This window comes from Sitophilus oryzae, unplaced genomic scaffold (genome assembly GCF_002938485.1).
Source record: "Sitophilus oryzae breed Bouriz unplaced genomic scaffold, Soryzae_2.0 scaffold_1802_pilon_pilon, whole genome shotgun sequence".
NCBI lineage: Eukaryota > Metazoa > Arthropoda > Insecta > Coleoptera > Curculionidae > Sitophilus > Sitophilus oryzae.
The window spans coordinates 684933-705941 of NW_022146505.1; the positions used below are offsets into that span (position 1 = coordinate 684933).

Consider the following 21009-nt stretch of genomic DNA (forward strand, 5'->3'; position numbering starts at 1 on the left):
CTCAACGAAGATTGGCGATAATTTTGTCTTGGCGTCTTTCTGCTGCTCCGACAAGTGAATTCTTGTCCATTCTCTTATGTTTTTCATCCACGACATCCCTCTTCTGCCTGAACCTCGCTTGCCTTCAATTTTATCTTTGATGATAAAGTGTCGTAGGTAGTATTTGTCATTCCTTAATTGTAATTTCCTTTTCATAATTATACTTAGAAGCCCTCTCTCTTGGTTCATGCGATGTAATAAGGATTCATTGATATGTGCTCTGTCTAATAAGGTCTCTCCATCAGCATCCGACGAAATAACTACATTTCAAAGGATTACATTTCCGCATTAAGTGCCTACTTAAGAGAGAAAAGAAATTTGGAATAAAATTTCCATATTTTATTGGAATCCTCAAAAATATAATAACCATCAAAGCTGACTTACTTTATCAGAGAATATATTAGTCTTCCTAAGTTCATATACTTATAACTGAGATTATTAAAGAAAAAAAAAAACATTTCTTATCGAATGGTTACAAAACGAAGCAAAACCTTATCTTTTCACACAACTAACAAGAAATGACGACGTCTAAAAATAACCCGGCTGTGTGCAATCAAGTGGCCAACGAGAAGCTTCTTGTGGCCTTGGTGGCGCCTCGACAGGCCAAGAAACGTTACCACATCTCCCATTAGAAAATGCCTTAAGAATATCGGCTGTAGAGAACCATCAACGGCCAGCTTTGGGTGGGTTATTTCATATATCTTGGTATCTGTTACTAGTTGTTGTGTAAGCATACATAGCAACTAACTCGTCAAACAAGGAAATAATTAACGTAAGATATCATGTTTCGTAGGAGCGGAATATAGGTTACGGCCCACTTGTTTAGTAGCCTCCTCCCATAGATATGTAAGAACCAACCGCCTATTAGTATACAAATTACTGTTTATTTGCATTACATAATAATAAATAAATAAATAAGAAATAACGCTTTATTGTACAAAAAGCCAAAATAACTTCATCGACACAGCATTTACAAAACAAACAAAAGCACAAAAAATATACAAATAATAAAAAAATATCATTCATTTCATCAATTCAAAAAAAATAACGTCATTAAAATTACAAATAAAACATACATGGACATTGCAGAACACAAAAAGAGGCGTATCAATAAAATTTTACAATAGAAAAATTGTAAATGGATATAACCATGTAAGAGTTATAAAATATTAAGTATTAAATACTAGATCTTTAACCAGTGTGCGAGATGATCAAAATTTTAAAATTCAAAATTGTTCATGAATAAACATCAACAAAAAAGTTGTTCACCGCATATAGGGCTCTCTCCAGTAAGTATGATTTAAGAGCCTTGCAAAATGCGGGAAAAAATGAAAGCGACTTGATATTAAAAGGCAGATGATTGTACATTTTTTTGGCATTGTACAGTATTGAGCCTTTAACTAGTTCTGAGCTCGGGGTTGGCATTCCTAAGTAGATAGTTGTGAGATGGCCTTTCGGGAATAGCAGATATGTACTTGCGAATTAAGCAAACGGATTCAAAAATGTGTAAAGAAAGAAGTGTCAGTATTTTGAAATTTTTAAAGAAATTCTGGCAGTGAGTTCTACTGTTCAGTCCCAATAAATATCGAACTGCTCTCTTCTGAAGTTTGAAAATACGATCAAATTTTTTTTGTTGCGCAGCAAGTACCCCAGAATGGAAGGGAGTTACGAAGATGTGACTCAAACAGGGCATAATAGGCTATTCTAGAGGTTGATAAGTTAGTTCCTTAGAAACTGATCTTAGCGCAAAACAGGCAGCGCTTAGTTTCTGTGATAAAGCTTCGATGTGCAAGTCCCATTTTAACGAGTTGTCTACAAGTCCTAAGAATTTCACAGAGTCCCCGACGTCAATAGTGTTATTAAGTACAAACGTTTGTATAGTACTTTTATATGACAAAACTTTAGTTTTTGATAGGTTGAGGCATAGGAGAGCAATTGAGCAATATTATTAGTAATTTAGACTGCGTTTCTTCGGGCCTACCGTTCATTGGCCCTGTTAGCTACAGGACAAGCCAGAATCGTTATTTGAGACGAGAAATTTCCGTACATTGTGATTTTCACTTTATTGTCCACCGGGGGATGATATCGCTGGAGAAGATTATGTCCACAGACTACTTCAATCATGCAAAATGAGAACAAATACTTTCTTCTATGAGTGTGAACTTTCGATAGGTATTACTAGAAGGCATGTGAAGAAATCCATAATTCAAAAAACGACGAAATTGAGCTCCACTAGAACAGGGCTCATATCTTAGACAAGTGATGTAAGAACTACCTAGTAACAACAATATGATTTTGGAGAATCTGTGATCTGCGAATCAAAATCTATTTATAGAGAGAGTCTGTCTAGATTATAGATTCATTAATTACATAACAAATGTCCTATGTGGCGGATTCATCTCTCCAAAAAAATCCTATATGGGTATTTCGCCACTGCATCGCAAGAAAATCTACAAAAAAAATAGTTATTTTTTGTAAACACTTCTGCGTTAAACCCAAACGGAAACTACTTGTTAGAAGTTATGTTTACAGTTATACAAATTTGCTTAACAAAGAAAAAAAATGCTTAACGTTTCGGAAATTCTATCTCTTTCCGTCGACGGAAGCAAAAAAATACAAAGAATAAAGAAAAAAAAACTATTTAAAATATTTAAATTCAAACTATTATGAGAACACTTTAGTTTTTTTTAAAGTAGATACGTCTATAAGAAACCGTTGACGTTTTGTTAAAATGACATTACATCAAACATTATATCCAAGTTAAACTTCAAAATTAACAATTACTACCTGATAACAATTACTTAATAAGGTAAAGCCAAAAAGCACCAAACTTTCTGTATGATTAAGCGATTGCCATACATTACTAACATCTACAGATGCATGAGCAATACATTTATTTTTATTAGATTGTATTAAAAAAGCCTCTTTTATTTTTCTTTTAGAGGCTATCGCTTCTTTCATTATAATTTTGGCGTTATCAAAATCTACTCTTTGCCCTGTGTCCCATGAATGCTCACAAATCTTAGATTTGTGAAAATCTCCCTTTCTTAAATAATCTTTATGTTCTTTAATTCTAACATTTAAGGGTCTAGATGTTTCACCAATGTAAAATTTATCGCACTCGCATGGGGTATTTGGTATATTACATTTTTTGTTTGTTGTTCTGTATTCATTGGTTTAGTATGCGTATGTATTTTTTTTATTTTTTAGTATGTTTTTTTTCTTTGTTAGGCAAATTTGTATAACTGTAAACTTCTGACAAGTAGTTTCCGTTTGGGTTTAACGCAGAAGTGTTTACAAAAAATAACTATTTTATTTTGTAGATTTTCTTGGAGTGCAGTGGTGAAATACCCATATAGGATTTTTTTGGAGAGATTAATTCCATGTTTAGTGTTTAGGTCCCGTTAAACCTAAATGTAAATCACAATAAAGATTTACATTGCTCCAAAACAATTCTGTGATTAGTCTTGATTCAATGTCAAATGATTATGGCTTTTAAATAGAGAGTACCAACTGACTAATTAAAAATGTATTAAATACACATTTATTACAAAGGAATATTTTTAAATTCAATCGTTTCATTGACTCGGAAAGTTATAACCATATAAATAAACTGATAGTATGGTGGTCAATTGTTGAAAATCATATAGATTTTCCAACATAAATATATGTCTGTCAAACTGAACGATTGTAGAATAAATGGATCCATTATTTTATTTAATCACCACGGTCTGTAATGAATAATAAAAGTGCCGGAAAGTTATTAATAGAACTTTACAATGAATAATGAGACAGCATTAATAAATAAAATATAATCTCATACTTAATCCAAATAATTTAATAAAATAAAAGAAATTATTTTTAGATGCTTTGGAAAGTTATTCTGTATTTAAATAATTTCTATCCTTTTTTTTTCTATTACAATAATTTATTCAAATGTTTTAGAAAATCAGGATACAAATCATATTTTTCTACTATACCGACTACATACATACATACATACATATATACAGCCGTTACTTGCTGACGAGTATTCGACACACACAAAGAAGATGGTCACGCAAGGCGTTTTCTTTCATGAGCTTTTCTGTGACTGAAAAGCCCGATACGTGATGTTATCTGTCTACCGCACTCCGGACATTCAAAAATCTCGTTGCTTTGTTGCCTCTTTACTTTTTGGTTGTCGCTGTTAACTGAGTTTACAACTTCTCCATTGAGTTCTATTGTGAGCTGCTGTTTCCCACTTATTCTGTATGTTAATCCCCTTTAAGTTTTCGTGGGAAATGTCCTTGTACCTTTTCAGTTGTCCACCCGGCCTCCTTTTACCGTCTACAAGCTCACCGTAAAGCAGAGACTTTGGTATGCGGTTTTCTTGCATTCTGCATAGTGACCAGCCCATCTTAAGCGGGATTTTGTAACCATGACTCCAATACTCTCGCAGTTAGCTTTTTCAAGGACCGATACGTTTGAGACATGATGGAACCACCGGATTCTTAAGAGTTGTCTAAGGTGCCTTTGTCTAGGGTGTTTCTTTTGCAACTTGTTTAATGCGGTTGGCAGTACGGCACTCAGGTTTCACTGCCATATAACATGGTGGGGATTATAATTGCTCGGTACACTGCAAGTTTTGTTTTTGTACTCAAGTCATGATTGTAGAAAACCCTGTCCTTTAATTTCCAGAATGCTCTTGAGGCACTACTAATCCTGTTCTGAATTTCAGAGTCAATATTGGCCTTTTCCGAAATCAAACTGTCAAGGTAATTGAATTCCGCCACATATTCCAATAGTTCTTCTCCGATTTTTATAGCACTGTTGTGATCTTCCGGGGGAGTGCACATGATTTTAGTTTTGTCGATGTTTAGCTTAAGGCCCAAAGCCTTCTTTGCCCAGGTATATGTGTTCAACATTTCTTGTAATTGTTGTACCGTGTTTGCAACTAGAGCGCAGTCGTCAGCGTATTGATGTTCTGTGATGAATTTTGTACGTGTACATGTGTACGTGTTTTTGCCAGTCTTTTTATGTTGAACAGACCGCCATCGTATCTGTATCTAATGCCCAATCCTCTCTCCTGCAGTTTTCTGTCCACTATAATGGAGAGCGCTGCCATGAATATGTTGAATAGGAGAGGCGCTAAGACACATCCCTGCCTAACTCCTGTATTTGTTAGGAATGGATCACTCAGTGATCCATGATGTGACACTCTTGACTTGTTGTTATGGAGGATTTTACACACTGTAAGAAATTTGTTGGGTACTCCGAACTTTTTCATAATTGCCCCCCATAATTATTGAGTCGAAGGCTTTTGTTAGATCGATGAATGCAACATAAAGTTTAGACTGCGGCTCTTTTACTTTTTCCTGTAGTTGACGGATGGAAAATATGGAATCGACGGTGCCGCGGTTGGTACGAAAACCCGTTTGCGATTCTGGAAGGATTTTTTCTATATATGGGTGCAGGCGGTTTGACATAATTTTTGCAAGAATTTTTCCGCCGATAGCCAATAGTGAAATTTCCCAGTAATTTCCGCAGTCTGATGCACTTCCTTTGTTCTTAAATATATTCACTATATTCGCGTTTCGAAAGTTCTGAGGTACCTCGCTTTCCCATACGACATCGAAGAGAGCCTTAAGATGACCAATAAGTTCTTTACTTGCACACTTATAGATTTCCGCCGGAATCGCGTCACAGCCAGCTGATTTGTTGTTTTTAAGCTGTTTTATGGAGGTCTTTATTTCCTGTTCTGTTATTGGGATCTCTAATACATCGAGGCTGTTATACTGAGATATTGTGTTTAGTGCTTCCATATTGGGATTGTTTTCTTGGTTAAGGATATGGCTGTAATGTTCTTTCCAGCGATTTCTGATTTATTATTCCTCTTTTAGAAGTTCGCCATTTTGTGCCATGATTGGGCAGCTTACCTTCTTAGTTGGACCGTATACTTCTTTTACAGCTTCAAAGAATTTACGATAGTCGTGCTGCGTGGCGTACTATACCGACTAATATGTTGAATTACTGGATTAAAAATAGATGGAGAATATCCGAGAATATCTTAACCATCTAAGATTCGCTGGTGACATAGTCCTAGTTGCCAATAATCCTGAAGAGGCTGAATCCTGATAAGCACAAATTAATGAACTAAATACAGCCAGCAATAAAGTGGGTCTCAAAATGAATTGGAGACCCACTTTAATGCTGGACACCTGTCAAGAAGGACGGACAACAGATGGACCACAAAAATTACAGCATGGTACCCACGAGGAATTAAGAGACCTAGAAGAAGACCGAATCCGAGATGGGACCATGATATTAGGAAATTAGCAGGGATAACTTGGGCCCGCATAGCCAAAAATAGAGAGAGAGAGAGAGAGAGATATGTGTTAAAGACGCATCGACTGTTGAGTCTTTTAGCGTCACTTTATCCCATTATTTATATATTTTTATATACGTCGATATCCTTTATATAATCCAACATAGCCTTGTTATTTTAGTAGGAAAGGACTATCTCACGATACCGTGTTGTCTTCGTTTTAACGCGTTCTTTGGGCATTCAAAGATAACGTGTTTGACAGATATTGGAAGATTACATGTTTCACAAATGGGCTGATTCTGTCCTTTAAGGAGGTGTTCATGGGTAAGTTTCGTGTGTCCTAAACGAATTCTAGTGAGCACAACAAAATCTCTTCTAGGTAAGTTAACTACATTATTTTCAAAATAGTCCCTTTTGATTTCATGAAGCTTATTATCATTCATGTCTAAGTCCCATTCTAGTTGGATTATATTAACGATCATATGTTTGCCATAATTCTTTAGATCTTGCACGGAGAAAACAAGGTTGGTTTTATGAGGGTTGGGAGTTTTTGCAGCCAAAAATCAAACATAGATACAATCTATAATAGAAAACAATCCAAATCAAACATAGATACAAACAGTATCAATCAGCATCACACCACCGTTATGTAGATATAAAGGAAAGACTGTCAATCGATTTGCCTCCTCCTTTCAATATAGCCAAAAATAAACAACAATGGGCCCAACTACAAAGAGAATATCTATATATGTGAGGGAGGCTACACCACAATTGGAAATGGTTGAATAAGCTGAAATATAATAATGAATGAGCCCTATTAATCAAATCAGTAGTATCTGTAATTATTATAAGAACATTTTTGATATTCTGGACATATTTGTTATTAAAACTATTAATAAAAACTCAAAACACTTCCAAAAAATGTTTTTTTTTATTAATTATGTAACTGATAGCCCTCAATCCTTCAACCAAACACCAATGTTATCTAAATAGCGGTATTTAAAAATATAAGCTAGTTATGCTAGTTTTATAATTCTGTTAACAATGTCGCTTGATATTTCGGTGCTCTGACGCAATCACAATAATAACCTCAACCTGATGTGCCGTAAATAATTCAAACCAGTTATATTTATTACTAGAAAAAAATGATAAAATTTATTTATATCTTCTGGCATTTCTTTTTACCTCCATTTATCATCGGCTTAAATTCAACTAGCCATTATTATAGCATCGCAAATATTTAGCTAACTGGTTTATTGTTAATTTTCTTTTATTTCGTTTTAGTCTATTTATAACTACTTCCTTCAAGATTTAGCCTTCACCTCTGTTGTTAAATTTGTTTTTACATCTCACGCGTTGTTGCCAAAAGTTCAAGGCGATCGAACGATAATATTTGTTAGCATTAAAATTCAAATAGAAATAGAGAAAACCTAATTATTGTGTAAAGAAACACAGTAGGCTGCTTAATTTTAAGCGAGTGGTCATTAGAATACAAAAGTTGGGTCGGGCACCTTATTAATAATCCAAACATGTTGCCAATTATTACCGTTGAATAAATTTAAAAAAATTAAATACTTACGTGTTGGCGTAGAAAAAATCAATTTAAAATCAAGTTTTACAGGAAAACAGTTTGTTTTTGAAAAAGACGCGGCAAACTGGGAACTGTCAAAGTACACGTGTACACACATAAACAAACGATCTCACTGCACGGCGAGGTCCAGCTTTCTAGGCGGGAGCTGTGTCCATTTCGCGGGTCCCTTTGACGCCGGCTGGACAAAATGGACAGACATCGTTCAGGAGGCGTCCGGTCACATAGTTAATTGCGATGAACGGTACGATTTTGAATAAAAAACATGGGCACACGACCACAACTGAGGCTGGCTAGCCGGTCGCAGACACGGCGAGATACTCGCGGACTTAGACGCGATTAGCTCTTGCGTTGTTGCCGCTGGTTCTAACGACGATAGACGCGCCAGTTTGTGTTGTGTGCGTACGGTCGTACGGTGATGGTGTTTGTCAGACACGAATCTATACGTGAATCAGTTAATGCTACGATTATTGACTTTGTACGGTTTTAATGAATTATCTATACAGCCTACTGTTGCGAGTAGAAAATGAGGGTGCTGAGACGGGACTAACTATCAACCGCCACAAAACGAAATTAATGTTCTGAGACAGAGGAAATATCCTACAAAGATCTTTCCAGGTTAATGGTATCGAAGTGGTGCATGATTTTGTTTATCTAGGATCAAATATAAACGACGAAGGCAATTGTAAAATAGAAATTAGACGCAGAATACAGTTAGCAAAAACTGCTACAAAGCGTCTTACAAGAATATGGCAGAGCAGAGTGATAACAACCCACACCAAAAAGAATTTGCTGCGTACAATAATTGTCTTTTCAATATTTCTTTATAGAGTGGAATCCTGGACCATCAAAGCATCGGAAAGGCGATGATAGACAGCTTTGAAATGTGGTGCTACAGACGTATGCTGAGAAACCTTGGACAGCTAGAAGATCAAATCTATCAATAAATAATGAGCTCAACATAAGCACCCGATTGTCAGCTATCTGTCTGAAACGTATCCTCGAGTACTTTGGACACATTGCTCGAAGACCTGCCGACAACATGGAAAAAAATTATTATAACTGGTGATGTCCAAGGAAAAAGATGTAGAGGTCGGTCCCCAACAAGATGGATCGATCAAGTAAGACAAACAACGGGTCTATCCCTATACTCAGCTATCCATCAAGCTGAAGACAGATTAGCCTGGAAAGATCTTATAAAACAAAAAGTATTCTCATAGAAGTCACGACCCTCAGCTATGAGGAATCTTTGTGTCCCAATTCATGCTTGTAGTTGTGTGAAAGTGGTAGAGGATATTGAACTATGAAGCACTATATTAAATAAGGTTTCTGATGAGGAGCTTCTACAAAGTCTAGATTCTAAAAGGGGCCGATATGTTGTGAATGTATTTGAAACCAAAGATGAACACCAGTTCCTGTCACACCTAAACAAAACAGTTAGCATCAATTTCATCAAGGTTAGTAGAAGGCTATAAGATCCATTCTTTCTTGGACGTAAGGGTATATAGAGAAGGTCATAGCTTATTATTATTATTCTAGGATTTTGACTTCAACCCTCAAGAAACATACCTACATCACCGGTATCCTATCTTGGTCTAGAGCTAGTACTGCCTACCTAAATGTATGGCCCGTAGCGCTCTAAAACTCTGGATCAGGGAAAAGCAGGGATGTCCACTGGAGAACCAGACAGGGGCACAGGCACAGGCACAACAAGACCTTTATCCAGCGACCTAGCTCTAAAACCACAAAAGAACGCTAATAATGCTTAGCAGGAATAAAGTGCGGATTACAACAGGTATGTCAGGACATATGGCTGACAATTGTTCCTGAACAAGCTTAACCTGTATCAAGCAAGTCTCTCTTAACCTGTATCAAGACTCTGCGATAAAGATCCTGAAGCAGCTGAGCACATAATATGTCACTGCGAGGCTCTGGGTCGCATGCGACACTTTTTTATTTTGGAAAGCAAGACTAGAAGCAGAAGAACTGTGCTTCGATCCTATCAAGGACCTGCATAAGTTGATGCAGAGTACAGGTATAGGAGAATGAGTGCAGATATAGAAAGGGGACAAACACAATAGGCCAAGTGGCTCCGGCAGTGTTAGGCCGCAGTGTTTCCGACAGACGACGGCCGTTTATTATTGAAAAAAAACATACCTACAATAAACAGGATCATCACCATAATTCCACTCATAAAACAATGATAAAAGAGGGCATAATCAGACCGTATGAAGGATCAAAAGATATCTGCAAATCAGAAGAATCTTCATCACCGGAAATCAAAAATATAAATTAGGGCAAAAAATGATGATCTTGAACAGATTTTATTGAAGCAACTTTGACAACCAAGAAAGAAAACCATGCAAAACCTGGAATGGAGAAAAATAGTAAAATATTTTATCGGTTCCTTTTAGTAGAACAAATACTTTAGTAGTAAAAGAAATGAATGTTAGAAAGCATGACAGTTGCTATGAAAAAAAGAATTAATTTATTGAACATTTGACTAGTTAAAGAGAAGCGCAAATACTTCCAGACTAGAACGCAGAACCATGCTGCAGGATGTAGTGGAAAGGGCTAATCTTATACTTATATGCTTGATGGCTAATAGGAGGTGGCTAAATAGATTGTTCTATTGGATCCGGAATAGAGAAAGCAGAAAGCAGAATCATGGAATGAGAGCATAAAGCAAGCGATTGTATCATGACAACAGTACAAGGATAAGGTTTTCTTATAGAGAATTGATTGACATAAATATAAAATTGCTGCAATAATAGTATTAATTATCTTTATATCTGATCAAATGAAGTACTATAAGTATTAACTTCGATGGAGTAAAACTGAAGTATTTCCGTTTTACCGATGACTTTGTCCTTAAAAAGAGTGAATTGATGACATTATTGATATGATCACAAAATTCAATTACTACCCTAAGAACACCATTAGAAAATAATTTGACTTAAATAGAATTGGACGGGCCTGGTAGGTCAAATGTGAAATAACAGTTGGACTAATCGCATGTGAAGCTACTAAAAAGTTAAATTACATAAAAAAAATTGAAATCAATTGATTATAGATGATGCGAGAAGAAAAAAAGTCACTACAAATGAGAGACTCCAATGTCCTGCGGAGAAATGTTTGCTCCTTTTTAGTTAATAAAAACTAAATATGCTTTGATGGTTGTTTAGACTATTATACTCGTAGTATACATAGTCATTGTCTATAATACTTTGAAGTTGTTTTTAAATTTGAAGTGGTTGTTTTTTAATTTCAGAGACAACCTATTTATTAGACAGCCAGTCGATTTACTACCATTTACATGGAACTTTGCGTGAACTACAATTGTAAAATATTTTCCGTAATTATAAGTCCTACACAGGTAAGTACAAGTTGCCGTGTGTTACGAAACTTTACAAGTCTATATCCAAAAGCGTACAAGTGTAGCACTTGTAGGTCTTGTGTTACAGGCCCCTGCTTGTGTACGAAAACAGTCGTGGCATATGAAGTTCAGATACTCAAAGGCAAACGATTATGACTAGCTGGTTACTGAATAAGCTGTGATTTCAAAATCAGACGTTTTTATTTCATATAAAAATAAATTTATATAAATAGCTTAGATTTTTTATAAGTTGCATGATGATACGAGCATAAATATAATTGTCTGTGGTATATTATAATAAAATTGTTTTAATTGTAGGATTAAGTTTGTCTACAATTATCTGATCAAGTTATCATTAAGTAGTAAAGATAAGTGATAATACAAATAATTGCCTAATCCTGCTTTGTTTTAATTTTAGCAATACATATATCTATATCTATCTCGTTTTAGTTATAAAATTTGTATTAAATTCGTTAAATGGTTATGTAAAACGTTTAATATAAGAACAAATAAAGAAGAAATAAGAATGTGTGTTCTTTTTTTGTCCATGGCTATATTATTTATTTAAAAATATTGAAAAAAAAAAATTTATAAATAAATAAACTAAAAATTCATTAAGCCATTAGTACAATAAGGTCCGGACACGGCACTGTGCTGGCTATTCTGGACCTTGTGTCATTCATTTTGGATGGCTTTGTAGGTAGCGAACATGTTGGCGCGGTATTTTGCGATTTAGGTAAAGCCTTCGATTGTGTGTCTCACGAGTTGCTCATTAAAAACTCGACTATTATAAATTTAGTGAGGGTAGTTTGGCCCTTTTGAAATCCTACATGGAGGACAGAATACAGAGGGTGGTCGTTGATGGTGTGTGGTCGAACCCAAGACCTCTTAAGAATGGTGTCCCACAAGGTTCAGTACTGGGCCCTTTACTTTTTTTGAATTATATAAACAACTTACCACATATCCGACGTGACGACCACTACGTTTTGTTCGCAGAAGATACAGCGGTCTCGATCAGAGGAAAAGAGCTAAAAAACCTAGAGGGAGGCGCGGATGACGCTCAAGCTAGGGAACGGAAAAATAACCTAGTTTTAAATGAGGCCAAAACAAATCGTGTAATTTTTTCTTTGAGGAGTGTGCCTGAGGACTGTCGCTTCTCCAGGGAATCTGTTCCATTTTTAGGGGTTCAGTTGGACAGTGAAATGCGATGGAATGCTCATATTGAGCAACTATGCAAGAAGCTAAGAAGCGCGCTCTTCGTTCTGCGTAATTTGTCAGGTACTGTTTCCTGTTGCGTATTGCCAAATACGTTTAAATAAAATATACGACGGCCTCCCCATAAGAGCAATGAGAGGATTTACGTCCCGGTATTGAAGAAGGACAGAAAATCGAGTCGAATGTTCAAGACATAGGTTCATCCTTGTTTAGTCAAACCTCCTACAAACCAAGGATAGACTTATGTAGGAAATGGATTGAAATTCTATAGCCATCCTTCAATATCGGGACAGGAATTTAAGCGGTACCCTCCGTATACTTTATTTTAAACGTATTTGCGTATTGCGGACGGCTTACTACGCTCTTTTTCAATCTGTGATGTCCTACGCTGTTTTGGCTTGGGGTCACGCACCTCAATGGCGCAGGGTTTACGCGCTTCAGAGGAGGGCTGTGAGAGTTGTCGGAGGATTGGGCTACAGGGATGATTGCGGGGAAACCTTAAAATTTTAAATATACTTACTCTCCCAAATCTTTATATATTGGAAAATCTATTATATGGTAAAGCCAATACAGAAAAATATCCCACAAATGCTCAGCACGGCTCTCATGGCACTCGTAGGGCGGAACACCTCAGTATCCCTATACATAGGTTAGAATGGTCTCGAGATGGACCTACATACTGGGGTGTGAAGTTTTGCAATAAACTCCCCGATGGGTATAAATAATGTATGGTATTGACATCAATAAATTATTCTATTATTCTATTCTATTCAATAATGAATTTAAAATGATCAAGAACTAAACTTATATAAGGGCGTAAATATTAAAATTTGTTTATTTTTTTTCCTTTCAATTTTCATTACAAAAAAGTCATTAGAAATACTATAAATACGTAAAGCTGACAACGCTGCAAATGCCTCCACATCGCCTCACGGTTCCCTCGTCAGTACCGCGACGAAAACATGCGGTCTCCCCACCGTACTTCACGTGTACATTCTCGGCAACAAGTGGTATAGGTCTTCGGTAGTACCAGCGACGTTGCGGCGCCGTGCGAAAATTCCCTAACGGTACCGGATAAACAGCTCGTTGATTTTTATCGTTTGGAAACACATTTTTTTTCGAAATAATGTATTAGCCCGATCTTTTTCGCTCCTGCTGCCAAGATTGCCGCACGTCTCGTGGCGTCGCGGCTACGACTTCCTGCGACTCCTGCTGGCGCCAGAATTTTTTCTTATCTGAGCCGTTAGCTCTAAGTGATTCGCTAGCAACAAAGGGCGTAGCTACGGTTTTTTAAGGAGGGACAAAAATATATCTATATTGCAATCAATACAGCGTGATTTGCGTTCCGAAAAACTCTAAAACTATTAGATTCCTGGTTTGGAATTTTCAGTCCAATCTTGTTTACAAAATATGATAAACAATAAATAATTTTAAGTTATTTTTGAAGATTGTTATGGAATTTTTCACTTCCAAAATTTGGAATTTTTTGAAAAAATGTTTAGATTTTTTTTTGAGTTTTTAGTTAAAAACCATATAGCAACATATGTAGTAGATTAAATTTACAACAACGAAAATTCAGAAAAGACCCAGTGGTTCTCAAAATTTAAGCAAAAAATCATTTTTTTTAATTTAAAAATAAAATAACTCGGATATTTTGGACTTATTTGAAAAACGGTAAGGATAAAATATGTTCTTTTATCAAGATCTACCAGCCCTGACAATATTTGCACTTATTTAAGCTTCACCCTGTATATTAATAAATGTGATTTATTGTACTGTTGGGTAGATAAATATAGATTTTGTATAATTATAATAACTGATCAAATCATAAATTTGGATAAAGTTTAAGTTTTTTATTTATGTTGTAGATTTTTAAAGAGCACTCGTTAGCGATATTATCAATTTGTTTTAATAATTCCTGTTTCTTTTCCAAACCTAATTTATTAATAACGAATTCTACATTATCAATATCTTTTAAGGTATCCAAAACCTTTTGAAAATGATTAATAACAACCAATATCTTTTCTACATCGGCGTCATCAGACATAATGCTAAAAAATAGTGAATTTAGAAAAACGAGCAAATTGAACAGAATACATAAACAAAGCCAAAGCAAAGTTAAGAAATTTTTCCCGCGCTTCACAGCATATACATTTTTAAAAGCACACCATTGCAATATCAAATTATTGTATAATGTAAAAACGAAATATGCAGGAATTTACCTGCTTTAATCCTTATAAGATTAGTAAAACTAAGTATTAATTAATTTGTATAGGTACACCGTAGAGTCGACACTTAGACAAGGAAAGAGAGGGGACAGCTAACACGCATATTCTCCAGTGAAAAATTTTTGAGGCCAAAATTTGATCGGCGGCCATACTTTGGTGACAAGATTTAGAGGTGACACCAAGCGAATTTTAGGTTTTTTGTTCTACGTTCATTATACACACAACCAAACTTATATGGAATTTCTTCCTAACTAAAACGTCGCTTCTGACTAAATTTCTTGCAACGATAAAAATTGGTATACAAGTTTAAGATAAGGCTTTTTGTTGTAAATAAACATGATAATAAAGAATAAACGACTGCTGCGATTAATTTTCTTTTGAATTTTGTGTTCAGTAGTAAAATCACGATTGTCCGGTAATTTTCATTCAATCCAAAAAAAATAAAAAATGCCTTATGTTGGAACAGAAGGGAAGAATTATTGCTCTCCCCGAACAAGGAATGCTCCAGAGAGACGTAGCAGAGATAGTAGGCGTTACCCAGGGTGTTTTATCGAAAACATATGCAAGATACTTGTAATTAGGAACACACAAGGATAGGCCCATACAAAGTCGTCAAAGAGTCACAACTGAACAACAAGACCGCCTTGTGTACTAAATTGCTAGAATAAATCCTAATGTTTCTCAATCGAGCTACAAAGACCACTTCTGGCAGCTACAAATGTGAACATTTCAGTTGAAACCATAAGAAAAAGTCTTCGTGCACGAGGGTTTTACAGTAGGAGAGAGTTACGGATCCCACAGTTATCTCGGCAAAATAAAATTGACCGGCTAAATTGATGCCTTCAACATCAAAACTGGACAACTGAGAATTGGCAAAATGTTCTTTTTTCGGATGAGACCAGAATTGGCCTAAGATCAGATAACCATCGAATTCGGGTTCTCAGAGCTCCAGGAAGACGAGCGAGACTTCAGGCTGCCAAATCTGTACCAAGATATAAAGAAGAAACTGTAATGTTCTGGGGAGGTATTATACTAGGAGCAAAAACTCCATTGTTACCACTTCAACAAATTTTAACGGGTCGGAGATATGTTGATTTGGTGCTAGAACCAATCGTTAGTCTTTGGAGAGCTGCAATTAGGGATAATTTTAACGTCATGCACGATAGTGCACCTCCCCATACCAGCAGAGTGACTAGAGAATGTCTTGAAACGGAAGGTGTCATAGTTTTGGACTGGCCTGCCTATTTACCAGATCTAAACCCTATCGAACACTTGTGGAACTAGCTCAAATGAAGGGTTAGAGCTCGTCGAAACAATCCAGGAAATCTCGAACAGCTTATTGATGCAGCATTAGCATAATGGGAAAACATACCCCAAGACAACGTGGATAATTTAATAAGAAGCATGCCAGCGCCCTGGGTCGACCGTGTTAGGAATGAAGACATTCTCAGAAGAGCTGGTCTGGAACAACGTGAACTCTTCGAAATCATCAAGAAGAGGAAAATAGCTTATTTGGGACACATACTACGTGGAGAACGCTATCACTTTCAGCGTCTGATTCTCCAGGGTAAAATAGAGGGGGGCAAAAGGGGGATAGGACGAAGGAAGCTATCCTGGCTGAGAAATATTCGTCATTGGACAGGCATACAGGACTTCCAAGCACTCCAAGTCGCGGCAGTTAGCAGAACCATCTGATGAGGAAGAAAAAGATGAACGCCTACGTAGGAATCTGCACGGCACCTTAAGAAGAAGAATGCCAGCGCGGATAGAAGCTTGCATAAGGGCTAGAGGTGACAAGAAGGAATATTAAATTTTTCAATTTTCTATTTGTTTATGCTTTTTTGCCATTAAAAAATTTAATCTTAATTTCGTTTCAGAAACCAAGAAAATACCATTTTGTTTATTTTGGGAACTGAATAATTTATGCTATATGGATTATTTTTCATTAAAAGTCATTGGTAAGGACTGACTTTTATTCCTAAACAGAAAATTTTCATACATTTCAAAAATTATGAAAAATAATAGATGATTCCATATAAGTTTGGTTGTGTGTATTTCATAAAATACACGGTGTGCCATTTGAATTCGTATAGAAAATATAACCAAATTTTTATTCACCCTGTATATGTCATGCAATATAGTGTAATAATGAATTTAGTGAAAAAATATTGCAGACTATACTATTTTTTTCTTGATATGTGATTTTTTTGTTAAAATATATATCTTGCTCATTATTTAGTTAATCAAAGCAGGGCAAGTCCTCCAGAGTGCCCACTAGTAGCTACGCCCTTGTTCCAAGCGACTCGCCGGCAGCGACATTCCAAGAAAAATCTCGTTAAATCGAGTCACTACATTAACCACATAGCGCCCAGTTATATGTTTAATGGGCGCATCCTGTCTATTTAAACATTAATTTATTCTAATTTATGGCTGGACAATCTTATGGGAACGTCCATCTTTATTAGCTTGACCCATCAAAAACCACTTTTTTGTTTTCCCTATGGCGGAGAAGTTCTTATAAATTAGAAGTTAAACATATTTAATATAGCAAGGCAAAATCCCCATTTTTCATCGTCTTTAGATTCCTACCTAATCAAAGTAAACTTCATTAATAAAAGCAAATGGACACTAATTTGGACCGGGTTTACTTTAGGCGGATTTCGAACCGCAGTCATCAGCATATATAAATCTACCGCTTTGGTAGATGTAGAATGTAGATCGTATGAAAGTATGTAGTTCCCATTTTTTGAGTTATAACTCATCATACAGTCTACATACTTTGACAAAAACCAACATCTGAGACGGTTTTGCTTGTACCAAAGATTATGGAACGAATGGTTATCGTCTCGGCGCACTCAGTGATGAAATGTTCTGATTTTTCCTTATTTTCGCCGTTGTTTCTTAATTTCAATCTACTGAGTTGTTCGTTGAGGAGACAGTGTTCTGAGTCCTGAGGAAAAACCCCGTAACAATCCAAAAATTGTTCTTACTTAAATCAAGGAAAATCTTTGACATTTCTTGGTCGTAAACCTTGAGAAATTTCTTCGAGTGTCTTAGACCGTTGGGGGATTCCCATTCCAGGTTACGGTTGGATATTTCCAGGTCCTTGAGTTTTGCTTTAAGTTGGCTTCCACTTGGAAAGCAGAACAGTTCTGGTCCAGTTAGTGCAGTGTTCGCTCCTTTTCTAGCTAGATCGTTTGCTTTTTTATTACTTTCAATCTCTTGGTCATTTTGCATCCAGATCGAGTAAGTAACGCACCAATTGGTAGGTGTCCAACCTAATCGGCCCTTTAAACAGCATGAAAGCAAGTGTGGCGCTGGTTTCACTTGGCTTTGCCTTTACCTCTGTCTGTGAATATCAGAAAACCCGACCAAATGAGCGTCTCTTCTAGCTTCTTTTAACACTGAATACGTTGTGTAAAATTTGAAATATTAAAAACAATGTGTTCAAGGAGCAATTTTATTTCAAAAAGGGTCTATTTTACATTTAATAACTTTATTTTATTTTTAATGATAATTTACAGTTACCAATTTCTGTACAGCGCGTAAAAAGATAGGAATCTATAATTGAACTATTATAATACATAAAAACAAATATGGAAATAATAACCATAAATCATAAATTGCTTTTACCGTAGCTATACAGTATATTCCGTGCTTTTACTGTATAGTAGATCAATGAGTGTACACCGCGACACCTATAGAACTGAAGCCATACTGCTATTCACTCCTGCGTGGTCCTGCTAGCGATATTACAGAGAGCTCTTTCACGAATAGAACTTGTTGCAGGATGCTGCTATAAGATAACGCTATATATGGGATTTAAAAGTTCTATATAATATTTTATATGCAAAAATGTTTCACAAAAAGAGGTAAACCGCAATTTTCTACAAATTCTTACATTGATAAAGAAAACAGGTCGGATAAAACTGCTATGTGAATTTTGAAAACACGGCAGAGTTTCTGAAAGTACAGGGATAGATGGCGCTGCTTCAAAATTTCATCAAGTCATCCGAGAATAATTAAATTAACATGATGTGCATTTGGTTCTCTCTGGAGTAGTTGGAGTAGTTGAAAAATAAAATTATTTATATTAAATGTATATAATTTAAGAATGAGTTACTTTAATATCTTATGAATGAATATTAGTATGAAGTTACTTTCGTCAGAACGAATTAAAATTAAATAATGTAATAAAATTTTATTTTCAAAGTGATCCGGGTCATTTGGAGTAAGTAAAACAAATTAAAACCTAAACCACACGTCATATTTTATTTTACCAATCTGTCAGATGTCTGTCAGTTCAACTTTTGGTCTAAAGTCTAACCTAGTCTACTATGCTGGTCTAACTTTCAAGATCCAAGATGAGTATTCAATGGGCATTAATTGCTGGGTTTCTCTATGCAGAAATAGCTATTGTACTTGTTCTAGTACTACCAGTTGCAAGTCCCAAGAGATGGAATGCTATTTTTAAATCCAGATTTTTGCAGTCAGTACAGAAGCAAGCCGGTATTTATTTTCTTATTTTATTTGGGACCTTGGTACTATTTCTGCTAGATGCAATTAGGGAAATCAGGAAGTACTCTAATATTCAGCATGAGGAACATGGTCATTCTCATTTAGATATGGAAATGCAAGGCAGTATGAGGCTTTTCCGAGCACAACGTAACTTTTATATTTGTGGATTTTCGTTATTTCTTACGCTGGTTATAAGACGTCTAGTTATTTTGATTTCGTCTCAAGCTAATTTGTTGGCTCAGTCTGAGGCATCGATGAGACAAGCACAAAGTGCCACAACTGCTGCAAGAAGTCTACTAGCTAAAAGCGATGAGGCTAAACAAAATCTACAGGATAAACCCGATGAAAAGATGGTTTGTGCATTGAAAGAGACAGTGACAAATTTAGAGGAGCAGATATTAAAAGAAAAAAATAATAAATCTGTTATTAAGGCTAAATTTGATGATTTAGCTAAAGAGCATGATCGTCTATCGTTGGAAAATATTAAGTTGGAGAAGAAAATAACAATCAGCTCTGGAGATAGAAAAAATGAATAATTTAAATACAAGCACAAATATATTTTATGGGTATAATTTATTCACGTTCAATATTAGTTTAGAATAAGGAATGTTTTTGTAATTTTGTTAACAATATAATAAAAATAAAGTATTTTTAAGCTTTTTTTGTCCGTTAGGCAAATTTGTTTTATTAGTAAAATACCGTATACCGTTATTTTGTAGATTTTGTTCTCGTTGTGAAATACCCAGAAGAGTTTTTGAAGAAAAATTTAAGAACTATATTAAAATAGAATAATCTTCAATATCAGTGAAATTATATATTTTTATGGAAATATTTTACGAATTTTCGGGAATGTTTAGTACTTAGGAAAATAGGATTTTGAAATTTCAAAATTTAAAATAGTTCAATATAAAGGATTAATAAAATCAATCCCTGCCAGAATTTTAATAAAATTGATTATTTATTTTTATTCAAAACAAATTCTTTGAACAAAATGGCTACCTGAGAAGATTGGTAAATCATTTTAAAGTTTAATTTTAAAAAAGTTAATATTAGGCCAAAAAGCTGTATAACACATCATATTAGATAAGAGTTTAATCTTAAAAGTTGTGAAGTAAGTTTAATTTGAATTTATGGACTTATAAATAATAATAAATATACAAATTTGCAAAGACAAACATAACCAAAAAATAAATTTAAAAAGATCATTTATCTTTTTATATATTTTGTATTTCTTTTTTCTGTTACTTTTTCTATAAAAAAACTACAGCTCGTACATGATAGAATATAGTTTCTATCTAAGAAAATATGCGTAAAATTGCAAATTGTTCGCTTTAATAATATTTCCTTCCATTTTGTTCAATCCTTGACAAAATGGTGAAATTGTTTGGTGGAATCATAAAGTTGGTAAATTTTGTTTCGAATATATAAATTGATTTGTTTGTCTTTACTGCGCGAGTTTTTTGTTATTTACTATTTATTATTCTACAATTATTTTTATTTAGAGGTAGTAATCTAGAAGGAATTTTTTTGTGTCAGAACTTTTAAATTAACAGAGACACTATTGCGATTTATCGAAAAAGACTGTAAAATAGTTGGTGGTGCAGCGTGCGGTAGATCTTCTAAAAATCGAGAAAAATATTTAAATAACTTGGTAAGTGACTATACCGGGTGCGTCTCAAAAGTGGCTCACCCCTATACCTTTTTTTAAAATTTTTTTCAGATAAAAAAACGAGATTTG

The 21009-nt window shown here is 35.1% G+C and overlaps 1 long non-coding RNA gene and 1 pseudogene across 1 annotated transcript; one reads left to right on the forward strand and one right to left on the reverse strand.

The window, feature by feature from the left end:
* Window positions 1-14380: 14380 nt before the first annotated feature.
* LOC115883048 lies at window positions 14381-14805 on the reverse strand. Its single transcript, XR_004050318.1, has 2 exons — window positions 14748-14805; window positions 14381-14576 (listed from the first exon to the last, which is right to left on the reverse strand). It is a non-coding gene; the product is annotated as an uncharacterized LOC115883048 (long non-coding RNA).
* A 4229-nt stretch (window positions 14806-19034) lies between these two features.
* LOC115883047 lies at window positions 19035-19931 on the forward strand (annotated as a pseudogene).
* Window positions 19932-21009: the final 1078 nt, after the last annotated feature.